The sequence below is a fragment of the Micropterus salmoides genome, unplaced genomic scaffold (genome assembly GCF_014851395.1).
Source record: "Micropterus salmoides isolate LMB-PRFRI ecotype aquatic unplaced genomic scaffold, ASM1485139v1 Ms_hic_scaffold_4, whole genome shotgun sequence".
Taxonomy (NCBI): Eukaryota; Metazoa; Chordata; class Actinopteri; order Centrarchiformes; family Centrarchidae; genus Micropterus; species Micropterus salmoides.
In genome coordinates this window covers 14,954,062-14,968,563 of record NW_024043372.1, presented here as the reverse complement: position 1 = coordinate 14,968,563, position 14,502 = coordinate 14,954,062, and the positions used below count along the sequence as shown (strand labels likewise).

At 38.7% G+C, this 14,502-nt stretch overlaps 1 protein-coding gene across 1 annotated transcript in view; it reads left to right on the top strand.

The window, feature by feature from the left end:
- The window catches only part of LOC119885429 (cadherin-22-like), a 163,512-nt gene that overhangs the window by 30,036 nt on the left and 118,974 nt on the right, over window positions 1-14,502 (top strand). Inside the window, exon 2 of the mRNA XM_038695468.1 lies at window positions 13,944-14,066. The gene's annotated coding sequence lies outside the window, so the exon portion shown is untranslated. The remainder of the gene's footprint in view (window positions 1-13,943; window positions 14,067-14,502) is intronic.

Sequence of the window (14,502 nt, the reverse complement as noted above, 5' to 3'; positions counted from 1 at the left end):
GATGCATCAGGCCCATAATAACTGGCTCCCAGGTTTCCTTTAACATTTGAAAGCTAAAATACTATTTATACAAGGGCTGGTTGGTATGGCTAAAAATGTTATCACGATAAAAAGATTCCTATCATACGATATTGATATTTATCAGGATAAATGTCAAATCATTACTTTTATCGAGTTTAAACGCTGATTTTTGCTCCTTAGTGAAAGATAGTGAAGATAGTTAATTGTGGTTTAAACTATTCTTTATGGTCAGTCAGAACATGATAATCACTTACCATACAGTGGATCACTTCACAAATCTGAGGTAGAACATTCAAAACAATTATGTTAAAATCTTTTTTCAACAAATATGCATGAGTAAAATTAAGTTAAATCTTTTTTCAGTTTTTTCTCAATAAAATAAATATCTTAATAGAAAAAGTAAGTGCTAATTTGTTTATGATTCAAATGAATAGGATCAAGGATTATTGAATATTATATACAAAAAATGATTGAATATACATTGTGTTATCAATTAGTATAGATTCTACTTGGATGCATTGCAATGCGGAGATTCTGAATTAATTAACAAATGTCAAAAATCTATTATTTACATGTCAATTGATAACGTAATGTTCACGGGAACGCAAATGGCGGAACTTTCAGAACTGTGGAAGTGCAGTGCCCGGACAGTCGGAGGTGTGCACATAACAGAGGCCCTTGAACACTGTTACTGGGCTGCGTCTGAAAAGTCAAAAAAATCTCCTTTCCTAACCACCTTTCCTTGACCTCGATGGAAAACGTCATGAGGTCAAGGAAAGATGTGAAGGGGAATCCATAAGGACTTAGGAAAAGAGGACCGTGGGGCTCAGAGAATCCGACTGCTCTTTTCTAGGCAACCTAATTATGCAACGGCGGATGTTACTGACGTGACCTGCTGTGATGAAACTACAATGTTCTGAAGATGGACTACAAAAAGCGCATCTCTGACAGTGCGCCTCATGTTGTTTTAATGCAGGCCATCTAAAGGTGGACAACACAGTGGAATATATTAGTACTTCATAATCAAGATAGCAAAAAGGCCTGTAGGGTACCAGTCACGAAATAATGGAAAGGGTTGTCAGACTGAGAATTCTTGCTCACACTCACCCTCCTGCCCACCCATATTTATCAACATGAATCCCAGTTATTGTTTGTAAACACAGGTGTTTCCCACAGACAGCGTAACTGTGGAGAGAGAGAGAGAGAGGAGGAGCGACCAAGCGAAAGGTGGTGCGGAGCGAATATATGCGCTACCCATTTTAGATTGTAAGAAAACGCAGTGTTGATAATGTGGCAGGCCGCCACAATAATTATGAAGGAAACATTGAAATAATATATTACATTTACTGTAGAGGTCATCCAGCTTTATGGGCTGATTTTTGTATGAGTACAGACTGAATTTGATTTAGAACTGCTGTTTTTCTGTTTTTTAAGTTTTTTTATGCAATTATTCAAGTTGAGCAATTGAAATTCAGCATCTGTGACTGAAGTAAAATCAATTAATGATATTGCTGAAGGCTGGTAATACATAACGTGAACCTACATGCTGCAACATTATCCTCAATTTGATCACGTTACAAGACTAGTAACACAGCTCGCTTGGGTCAGTTATTGTTGATAGTTCAAGACATAGGTAACTTATATGGTGATCAACATCCTTTAACCGTCATGGTGTGTGATTTCTCTTTTTTATTATTGTAGAAAACACTTTATTGCTTATTTCAACAATTCGAAACATAAAACGATGTTGAAACAGTATAAGATTACAGCAAAGCTAAAATAAAACAAACCACAAGAAAGAAGGAAATTGTGAGGCTTATTCAAGTATCATAATGTGCGTCTGTATTGCAAGGATTTTGCTAAATCTGGTTGATGGGTTTTATTGTTTGATTTTGAGAATGTACGCATTCTCTCCTTTCCTTTCGTAAAGGATGGTCCAGTGCTATGCTAAAGGAGATATGAAAGGAAGCACTGAAGCACCTTCCCTTAGTGTTATGCCCAGCTCGTGGAAGAACATAACAAAGAGGGAAGGTCCACGCAGAAAACAGTTTAAATGAACCATAAGGTTTTATTAAAGTTACCTTAACTTATAATTAACTCAAAACACAAGTAAACTTGAACTCATCATACTCAATGCAAACAACCAAAATAAAAGGAGCTCCTGGAAGGCACCTGCCTTCCAGGAGAGAGGTCACAAGGGAAGAGAGACATCTTTGTTCACCACAGCTTTTAAGAACTTGAACAGGTGGCTGCAATCACTGATGAGGTGGGGGTGTCTGACCAAACAGGAAGAAAGACCTGAAAAAGAAAAGGACAGAGAACAGGCCTACACCCCAGGCCCCAGGCCGTCACATTAGCTTTTAGAGAATTCGACCAGCTCTTTTCATGGCTGCCACTGAAATACTTCCGGGTCACTTCACTCAGTTAGGAACCTTCCTAAGCGGACGTAGCCCTGGTCTGAGACTAGTGTTGCCCCTGTTTCACGCTCATCATATGACTGCGACACTTTGATTTTCACTGCCACACTGTGCAGCAACACTCATCGCTGTTTTGGCTGTTCCTGTGTGTCCAAAGCGAGTGTGTGGGAAAGAGAGAGCGCGAGTGGCAGAATGGGGAGAACGTGATGTCGAAATTTAGAGGAGGAAAATATTTAAGTTACTTAGTAAGTTGTCAGTCTGGCAGAACATGTGCAGTGTAGGTCACAGTGTGTCCATTAAGTGTGTTGTTTCCGCAACTGCTGGAAAAGTGAAGACAGTTTGCACTAGCTAAAATCTCCCCTGTAAAGCACATACTGGACATCCTGATTGTTAAATTATATTTCAGTTTTCAGAGGAGTCTGAAAACTGGTTGTTAAAGGAAGGACGCTGGTGACCACGGAGGAGCTGAGGCTAGGAAAGTAAATTAGGGATGTAAACTAGTCCTTTTAAGCAATTGAGGAGACATTTATTTTGTATTTTAATGTGCAGATTAAATCTTTTTAATTATGCAGAAATCACATAGCAAAAAAGATGCATCAGGATGGATCGCCACCCTCTGAATTGTAATCAAATTGAATTGTGAGATGCCAAGAGATTCTCATCCCTACTGCCCAAACAGTATTCCCATTCAATTACTTTAAAATGTTATTTAAAAAGTTTTGTGCAGCGGTTGCCGCGATGTCTCCAGTTGTCCACTGCATCTGTTAGGGCCTGTCCATCGGCTCGCCATTCATCTGTGACAACATCTCAGCCTCTTCTTACATGATATATATATGTTATATGGCTGGCAACAAGTCTTCTCTTGAGCGATCTCTCACCACCCTGAGAATGAGTTTCCTTGATTTAATTAAGATGTGTTATTGGGCTAAACTGCAAAATATTCCAAATTCATACTGATTCTTCATAAAGTCAAGAAACATAAATAAAAGTTTTTTCCTGCGCAAAATGTGTGTCACTTTAATTAAAGCAAACAAATACGTGTTATAAGTTGTTATAATTAGTTCATGTGGTATTATATCCACCTATAATATATTATACAGAGATGGAAATTTTAACACTTTACTTAAAACAAACAAGACATGCTATATAACATTCAACATTACTATAAACTATTATTCCATTTTATATCACTAATTATAAATTGTGACTAAAGTGTTTTTTTAACGAGGCAGAGTCGATGGTTATAATGTACTATGGAACATGGTTGGAGCTTGGCTCACAGTGGTATAAGCTGGTATTACTAATAATATTTGTTATAAAACATTAAATCAAAAGGTCATAATGAGTTATGAACTTTGCTATAGTACCTAATGCATGTTTGTAGGTGATTATAACAACTGTTATAATGTCTTATGGAAGCATTATATTGTGTTAGAAATATATGCATTATAGCAATGACCTTCATAGAAAGTGTTACCAAATGAACTTTGGTTTCAAAACTCTTTCTATGTAAACTATTGTTCTTAGGGAAATAACTTAGATGATGCTACTTTTACTGTCCCCCATCATATAAAGCAGTCTTACATTTAGGGTAACTTTTTCAGTTTACATGTTCTTTCTACTATTATGGCTTTAAAAGATGTATACTGTATATTGTTTTAAAATATATTCTGCACCAGGTGCAACAAATAACTGAATGACTGTGTGTGTGTTTTGAGCTACGGTACCACTATCAGTCAGACCAGAAAATGTGCCTCGATATCTAAACAATCATCTAGGTGTATCTGGATTGGAGCTATATGCAGGTGTGAAATCAGAGATAAGAGGTGTAGGGCAACCTCCCACTATCTCTCTGACTGTGAAAGCTTAGTATTACAGATGAGATTCTTTCAATGTGGCTTAAATAATTCAGGCTAACGTGATTATTAAATATGTTTATTCCATTCCAGCTAATGTGGTTCCTTCAATGCAGTTATATGATTGAGTTGTTGATACCTTGTTTTGAAAAAGAGGCACAATGATGACAATGTAGAGAGTTGAAACCATAATCAGCATTTCCATGCCTGGCCGAGGGCTAATCATGTGTTTGCAGTTAGATGAGTTAAATGTGTTGGGAAGCCTTGCAGTATGCACCACAGAAATGGACATACATCTGTTCCTGCACTACTGTACATTATTTTTATATTTCACTATTTATAATTAGTTAGTGAAAATGATTAGACCGTGAGTGATGTTGTGTTCTACATCAGTGATACCCTTCAGTAGTTACCAGATGGTACATGGATAAATGGAAAAAATATATCATTTGACAATATATATCCTCATATTTGTGTTTAGGAGAAAAATCAACACACAAGAAAGATTTATGTGTACAAATTTGTGTGATGCTGATCTTTATTGTTGTTGTCACACTAACTTTATTGAATAGGTTGTTGTCACACTAACTTTATTGAATAGTGGACAATCATATGTATCACTCTGTTGTAGTGACCAAATTCTTCTCATAAAGAGAGGTTAACCTGAATGTTAATCTAAATCTCAATGTCATCGTTTATTTTCACTCTGCTGCCCAGGTCTGTAGCGGCTGCTGTGCTTAGTATGGCTTTGCACAACTGTTTGACTTAGAAAATTAAATTCAGCAATCCCAGTTTCACATCTTGAAAGTGTGGATTATTATTAAGGGTGAAAACGTGGTTAATTATTGGTCCTGGAGAAAATTGGTTCTTTGTCACTTATAATTTCTCTTAGCGAATGCAGTTAAGTCTTTTAAAGGCCATCTTCACATTGATGGCTCAACATTTCTGTTCCTTTTGTTCTACGTATATACATTGTTGTTCATTGAATGTGAGATTCCATTACGTTTGAAGTGCTTTGATCCTCTAACTCGGCAGGATCTTTAAGAAGTGTACTCATGGCAAGATACACAGGTACAGTAATGCCCAGGGGTAGCAAAGAGAGATTTGTGGTGATTAAAGTCTGTAGATGACAAAAGAAAGAGCAAACAGACAAAGGCAAGGATTAATAGAGGGTGAGTGAGACATTCAGGTACACCTTGTTCTCTTATTATTCCCTTGCGGTTTGCAAAGCTCATTGTCTTAACAGAAGCAGTGAGTGTAAAAATGTATTTTGGACTTCTGGTTTGAAACACATTATTTTCATTTATTTTCCTCTTCAAATTTAACTCACATAGTTCTGTGCTCTGACATCTGGCAAGGCAAGTAAACCAATTGCACAATAAGATTGTTTGTGTCCATGCTGAGAGTCACATTTTTCAAGACAATTGCCTGTTGACAACTGTCTAACCTCATACCTACATATTTCCATTTCAGGAAGCTGGCAACCCTAGTCTAACCAAAGAGCTTGAGAGAAAGAAAATGGTTACAAAATGCAGAGACAAAGAAAGAGACAGACCAAGAGAGAGAGAGAGAGAGAGAGAGAGAATAGTCTATCAAATGGATATATCCCTTTTCATTTACAAAGTACATACAGCTATTGAAAGTGACACCTGAATCTATTTTCTTGAGCATCGTAATCACGTGTGAGCTCTGACATTGTGTATTTAACTGAGATATAGGTCATTCTGCATTAAGTTCAATAATCAATACAGTTCTTATTAAGTAATACCTTTCATTTTGTTAAAAGGTAACTATTATAGAAAAAGGCACAAGACTCTTAAAGAGCTGTTTTTTCTCTTCTCGGATGCCATTTCGGGGCTTCTTCAGCCTGAAACTGCTTAATGCTGTCTTTTCTGAGAGCAAGAGGGCAATACTTGCACACTGAGGCTTGAGGTGTAAACTTTTGAAAAATAAGAACAGCAAAGGTGTTTTGGAGTAGATGCCTGGTGGAGGTGAGCTTTAAAGCTACTAAAAATGTGAGGTCAGACCATGCAGTAGGGGGAGTGTGAAAGTGTATGAAAGAAAACCTCATATAATGTTTATAGTACATACATATTGGTAAAACTCTTCTTCTTAACATTCCAACGGCCCGCCCACGGGCCGTCAGGTCCTGGCGGCAGCTTTCGGTATGTGCACACAGCTTATATGTTAACTTCATACTAATATGATACACCATTTAAAAGCTAAAATCCTCGTGATTCGACCAATGCAAACCATTTCAAGAAACAATCACCACAGCGGGTACAATCAAGGCTTCTGTCAGACTAACCAGTACAAGCAAAATTGACGCGACTCCCCTGTGGAGCCTCATGGTAATCCACTGATCAATTATATTCCAACAAAAATGGTCTTGTTACATTGTTAAAGGTCCAGACGATACAATCCAGTAAAAACATTTAGTCCAAAACACATTATTCCATCAATAAGTCCCCAGGGACTGCTGCCACATCGTTTCATATTTGCTGGCATACGTGGTTCGTATGTCATTATAACCGTAATAATGCCAATTTGAATGTAATCAACTACGATAGCTTGTATTCAAATTAGCAACTGAACTCTAACCTTTCGAGTGACACCAAATCCGACCCAATAAGAGCTCACATGTCCCTTTCACAGTCTTCAACAGCCAATAAGAGCGTTGTAAAGAAGGGCCAGCCCCTATTATTTCGTGGGTGGGCTGAGCCAATTGCAAGCAATTGTGCCAAAGACTGGCACTTCGTGTAGCCAATAAAATTCTAAAATAAAATAACAATATCCAACTTTAAGTAGGAAGTTCATGATCTACCAGCAAAAAAAACATATCTGCGTCGAGCTACGGAGCGATGCAGCAGCAGCTGCCTGCCGCCAAGGGGCGGTGCTGTTTTTGAAAAAATACGCTAAGACATACAATTAGAAAAACCTGTGTAAAATAGCAATTTCTCATGATATTGGTATGAAACTTTTTAACTTGGACTAGGTACGGCTTTATGCTGTGGCCGTACAGTGTTTTCCAGCTAAGAAGTCCCAACTATAGTTGTCTGCATGCATTTGTTTGTGTGTTTAAACTTATATTAATCTATTCCAGTAGCACTTACAATCATTCTGACTTTTGGGTTAGACACTCCAGAGTGTTATCTTTCAGAGAAGCCCAAAACCATGCATATACTCCAAATGGTTCAATAACTATATTCAATTTACTTTGAATATGCCTTGAATAGGCGTTTAGCATGAATTTTACAGGAATGTTAAGAGGTTAAAGTTAGAAGTCTATGATTTTTAGACTTTTCTCCAGACACCTGTAGTCTGTCTGAATGCAATAGCATTATTGGCATTGAAATGTAGCATAGCTTTGCAGTTGTACAGCTGCATTTCACACGTGAGACTTAAATATCAACTCTAAACATGGTCAGTCTTAAGCCTCACTGTATTGGATAGACCAATTTAACAGGTCGTCACTTCAGTCTGGCTCCATACACAGCTAAGAATGACCCACAGCAGCTAAGAGAACCTTTTCCTTTCCTTGTTATCTTAAAGGCTTATTCTCTCACTTCCACCAGATACTGTCATGTTTCTCAGCCCATGTTTTATTTCTCCGCTCTGCAGAGGGGAGCCTTATGGCAACCAAGAAAGGCAAGGGAAATTGCTCCTTCTCTCTGTGTCTTTTTGACTCACTGTAGAGCTCCCCTATTCCTTTTCTCAGTAGTAAATAATGCTTTTTCATTGGATGCATACTGTAGCTCAACAGTGTGTTGAAAGCATTTTATGAAAATCAGGAGTTGTTTGAAGTTGAAGTTTATTTCAAACTTAAATCTCTTGCCTTCGACTTCAGCCCCTCCCCTTTTCCTCATACCATACTCTTTGATATGCCGACAGTATACACACAAAGCTGATTGAATTTGTATTCATTTTTTTTTTCATTTCACATTTTCTTCTATGAGTCCTAATTTAATCACATGTGCTGGTATCACTGAATTCGGGTGGTTGATAACCATTCCTGCAATCATTTAACCCAAGATTGCTGGATGAGAGCAATGAAGAAAAGGTGGCTGATTGACTTGGAAATTTGTTTTGCTTTCTAACTGCTGTTTGAAGTGGTATGAGAGGGGGATGCTTATGAACCCTTGTGAGTCTCTAAAGCCTTCAGTGCAGATTCATTTAGCATGATATGCTCTTCAGAAATTCCACTTGCCCAACCATGCTTACTTTGGCACTCCCCCTTCTCCCCTTATCCCTCCCAGACATACATAGCTCCTACATGTTGGCAGCTGACAGTCTTTCTCCAATTTTCTCATATAAACAGACAAAAAGTCACAGACGCCCATCAGCGTAGGCTCTGTCAGGCTTGTCAGATTTGACAGACTGTCTGTCATTAGCATAGCTTTGCCTTACGAATCAATATATCTCTGGCCTTTTTATGGCACTTGTTGAAGTCTGCTTCCTTTTGAAAGTGTGAGTGAGTAGAGTACAAAACACAGATTGCAACCGTTAGTTGTTAAGAAAGCTTTCGAGGCTCATGAGGATATATTTAAATATGGATAAACAGATACAAACGGTGCAAAGTGGGAAACAGAAAGTCGCACATGCTCTCTTTCTCCCACATGTACACACACACACACATGCTCACTGAGTCATAACTTGCTGTGTTTTTAGCCATAGGGAAGTCCTTTATCCACATAACTAGATTAACTCACAGTGAGCTCTGATCAGCTTAATTTGGATTCACCCCTCCCTGTGCTGCCTGTCAGTCTGTCTGTGTGTTCATCTGTCATTCTGTCTACTTGAATGGCATGGTGTTTGCCTGTGTGTCTGCCTGTCTAGTCTTTAACAAGGATTACCAACAGCAAGTTATACCTCCACCCATTTTTAGCCCTACCCCCAACCCTTCCTGCCTCACTCTTATAGAGCTCATGTCAGTTGGTTTGTTGTTTCATGAATAACAAGAATAATAATAATAAATAATAATTCACCCTTACAATGAACAGATGCATATATCATTTTGTTCGTTCCACAAATAAGTACACTTGCTTCAGGTGGATTATTATTTTTTCCTTCTTATTTTTTTAAAACTGCATGTAATGAACTCATTCTGTCTGCATGTCTTGGCAGGGTGTCAATGCAATATATTGACTGCAATAGTATCTCAGTGTCTTTGGATTGCAGAATCTTAAGGATGCCCCCAGGGACTGACTGACAATAAAATAAAACACAGAATGTGGAAACTGTCAATTTCCTGAATCCTAAAAGTCAACATTTCTACAAACAGAAAATCTGATGTATTGTTTAAGTCATACCGTCGTCTAACAATTCACAACACATGATGTTATTTGTGTATTATATTCATACATCGTCAGAAGCATTTTTGTTATAGTTTACTATTTCAGTTAAATTCAGTCACCCTTCATGAAGTGGCTCCATTCAAAGCAGCTGTCCTGCCCAATAGGAAAGTCCTCTGATGGTAGACAGGGCAAAAGCAAAACCCCAATTACTTTGATCTTACTTTCAAGGACAATATACATGGGTGTATTTCCTAAAAGTTTAATTGCCATAAGGTCACTGTCAAGTAGCACTATAATTAAGAGTTTTGATATTCCACAAAACCATAGTTCAGACATTATTCAAGAAGCTATTGTCAACTACCATTTGTTTAGTCTGAATTAATGTTTGTGAGTTTTATGTTTGTATGTACTATTTTAAACTAAATGTAAAGTTGTAAAACCAGTAGCATCTGTAAAGGAGAGGATATTGTAAGCTACTTGCCCATGAACCAGTTTCCCAGATGATCAACTCCTCACTTAAGACTTGGTGTATGAGAAACCAGGAGAGCATGGCCTTTTGGGACATAAAGACACTAAGATGAGTGGCCAAGGCTTAAGTCCCATTACAGCGCTCAGCCTGTGTTCATAGAACTAAGGTTACAATGTGTAACCATGAGTGCCTTACTCTCTAGCTGGCAAAGACGGGCCGCAGGCCTTGTTCATTACTGAAGTCTGGAGAAAGACAGATGAGGGCAAAAGATGGAGAAAGGGATGGACACAAAATGGGAGGGGAGCAGGATAAGGAGGCATGGAAAGGAGAATTATATGAAGGGCCAGAGGGAAGGAGGGTACAGATAGTAGGACAGAAAGCATGAGATTCTGAGGAAAAGAAGGGGGATAGAAATAATGAGGGATGGAAGGAAAGTGGGGATAAGCGAGGAATGGAGTAGTAGGAGGGGGCAGCAAAGAGAAGGCTGAGGAGGCGCTGGGCCCGGGGGATTGCTACGCGTTTATCCTCCTCTGCAGCAGGCTTCTGAAGCACTACCTCAGGAAAAGACTTTAAAGCAGGGTGGCTGCTGCTCTGCGCTGATCTGTTAATACCCAGATACATGAGGCTTCACCATAGTACTATGGGGGTGGGGTGGAGCGGGACAGTGTGTATAAGTCTGCATGTGAGTTTGTGTGTGTTTTTTATTATGCGTTCAAGGATCATATCGGATCTCTGCAGAAGATATTCAATCCCAACCGCTAGCTTGGCCTAACTCACCCAGAGACATGAAGTTACCGGAGCGATTAAAAGATTAGATTGGACTATCATGTGGCTGTGTGTCAGCTCTGTCACCTAAAGCTGCTGCCTTAGGGGTAGGGGGGGTTATGACTACCCTGTTTTAGGATCCTGTATAAATAGACTCCTACCTCCTGGGAATTGGTGTAAAACTCCCCTACAGCCACAGTATGTAGCAAAAAATATACACGCTGGGAGGTGGAGAGTCTCCATGGGATTTGTGCATGTCCCATCCTCTCAGGGGGGCCTCCATGATTAATTCAACGAAAGTAAAAGACCCAAGAGGGATAAAGATGGGGAAGATCAGTGTCTTTGTGTTCAGCCCTCCTGTTTTATAAGTGAGATATTACTGTGAAAGCAATGCATATGGCTGGAGTTTTTAACTCCAAGTGTGTCCATGTGAAATCAACATATCAAAATGCTCTTTATAGCTGAGTAAAGAAGTAGAAATGCCGCATCTGGAAAACTGTTGGACTTAATTTTTATAAGGCTGTGTAAAACTACATTTGAGATAATTACTTAAAAATAAATTTGTGTGAACCAACAAGTTTTCCTCTGCTGCCCCATCTTTGTTTTTAAGAACATACTGTAGAGCAATTTTATGTTTTCCAAATCTGTTTGAGGAAAGCCTGCAACAAAATGCGTTTTTTCACAGACACAAACTTTCAGAGCTCTGCACATTAACCCCAGTGATGTCCCTCTTAACTCAGCAGTGCACATATGACAATGATTTGTGCAGTGTAGAGTAGGTGCTATCACCTGAGGGTAAGAGGTTAGGCACACAGCAGTTATGGTTAATGGTTAATGTAAGCATAAACCTCCATAAAATAAGTAAATAAATCAAATGTCCTCACAAGGGGATGTGTGCATGCTGATATATGCATAATTTCCTGAATCATCCTAAACATTTGATGTGTTAAAAAAAATACAGGACAACCAAGTGAATTACAATAAAAATATTAATAAAAGACAAATATCACCACCACATGAAAGACCACTGAAAATATGACATTGACTTAGTGACTGTGTTGTCATCTGTTTGAAGTTAGAGACAAACTATAGCAAATTGCTATTGTCGGGACAGGTAAAAGATACCTTAAAATGATCTGAAATGATGAAAGCCCCTACAGTATCACAGCAACAAGCAATAGCAATGAGAGCAAAAAAAAATCTAAAAAACAATGAAACCATTGCAGGCCCAGTGAGGAAGCTGCACCATGTTGGTGTTTGATCAAGATAAGCTCAGCGCTTCAGCACCTCCTCAAGGCCCTGTGCAACAGTTCAAAAATAATCTCCAGAAGCTTCCTTTTGTTTTCCACTACAAACAGTGTTAAAACTTCGTGTCCTAGGCAAGCCCAGCTTACCCGTTTAAACATTTGGTAGATCAAACGTTATTTTGAGACACACAAGTGTTTTCATCATGAGTGTGAGCCTAGAAGAGCAAGAGAAGAGGAAAAAAAGGATACTCTTGGCAGAGCTAAGTAAGTGAGCTTTATCTAATTGATTTTTCACGTTATCTTAATTCGTATATTGACTCCCCAACAGTTGTAAACAGTGTGAGGCTCCTACCATTTTCTTTATTCCAGTGTTATCACGTCCCATCTGAATATTGTTTTTCTTTTCGTTTTTAGTGTCATAGTTTTAAATGGACAAACACTTAATATATTTATATATCACCGTTGGTGCCTGTTAGTTGTTTCTTATCGACCAGGGCCACCGTTCTTCTTGAGAGAAATCACCTGTACTTTCAGAAAACATGACAGGCTATTAGAAAGACGTGGTTAACCAGGCGTGTGATATTGCCTACAGTAGTCTTTAATGATGGTGTAAACAGCAGTGGCACTGGGTCACTGCTCTGTGGTACATGCACTGAGCCTCTGCACCACAGAGTACTATATAATCTGCATCTGGGATATGGCAATCAAAGAAATTTAATACTATTCACAAAGTTAACATTTGGTGCCTGGCTGTTTTGTGCTGTAGTACATTCCATTGTTGTACATTGTATTGTGTCAACCCCGTGTTATTTAATTTTCATTTAAAGAGATTTGGTTTCTGTTAGGTTGAGAAAAATGACAAAACATGCCATTTCAGATGTGGCACAGAAACCTTCCAACTCTCTTAAACTTTAATGAACAGTGACAATATTTTAGACATTGGAAATGAATGGATGTCTACATTAATTACATGTATACCTGAAGATATCAGTTCATCAATCAGTTTATCAAGTGCGGTTGTCATCTATTCTACACAATTTGTTGAAACGTCATCATTGGAAAATGTCCCTAATAGTGTTACATTTGCAACATAGACTGTACAGACCAAAGAATGGGTGTTCATACCTTGAGAGCTCTTAAAATGTTGTCAGTGTTCGCATTTCAGTTAGCCAGAAATCTACACAGTTCAAATGACCTCGATTCCAGTCAGTCGAGAGAGATTGTAAATAATGTTCCACTGAATTAAGAAGCCTAAATCCTGGAGCTTCATCTTGCTGACAGAGTTTGTGGCTTGTAATCTGGACACACAGTTACAGAGCAACTGGGATTCAGGAGATCGCCTTTTCTGTAATTAACAGTGTTAAATAGCTGCAACTCAATCTCCAGGGACCCCTGCATCAAGGTAAGAGAGGAGGATGGCAGTGGGGGAGGGGGTGGTTTGAATATGTAAAGCAGGTAATTAAATGAAGATTGTAGGGTATTGAATGATCTCCTGGGCAGTACCTCCTCTTCTTGCTCCCTCCTCTCCTTCCCTCTTCCAACCTCCGCTCTCTATCCTTGCACCTGAGATGAAGATGACAGTTAATGATGGTGTTTTTTAAAACCACTTTAGCTTCTGCCCTATAGCTCACTCTCGCTCTTTCCAGACAGACCGAGGTTATTTTTTTTGCCTCTACTTTCATCCTTTACTGAAATAGGTCTACACCATTTTTCTCTATGTTCCATTAGCAAATTGTCTCCCCCTCTTCCCCTCCTCCTTGTTTCCACCTCCCCACCTGCCCCCTAACCCTTCCATTAGAAATCTAACTGGGGAATTATTAATTTTGACTGGGAAAAACAATGAAGTTCACTCCAGGGTCTGTTTTATTTTTCAGAAGACGGAGAGGAGCTACCGAGCTCGAGAAAGACAAATGTTGAATGGCATAGTAAAGACAACCTAAAGACCTGGGGGCCGTCATTCTCACAGAGTGGCGGCTACATCATCTGGCTAAGGAATGGTGAGTCTTTTATTTGCATATGCCATGGTCTATGAGGTAACAAGGTTACCTTCTCAATTTTAATCACTTTAAAAAGTGTTAAGACATTTTTAAACTGGCAGGCTGTTTGATTTGCTTAGCTATTATCTACTTTCATGCATGCATGTTGGCCTAGATATGACAATCTTACACATCTTTGGAGAATAAAAAGAGAAAAATAAAAGCTCTACAATTTGTTTTTGTCAAGCTGTTTGATTAAAGTTGATAACAGCCATAAAAACCTTCTAGTATTACATACAGTAATTGGTTGACAGGCCATAAAATGAAAGGTCTGGATTGAGAAGTGTAGGCCTAATAAAGAAAATAATTACTCTGTGACGCACCGAAGAGGTAGTATTAACACTGTAGGCAAGTCTGAGCAGCATATAATCACAATGAAATCTCTTGCTGAAAATAT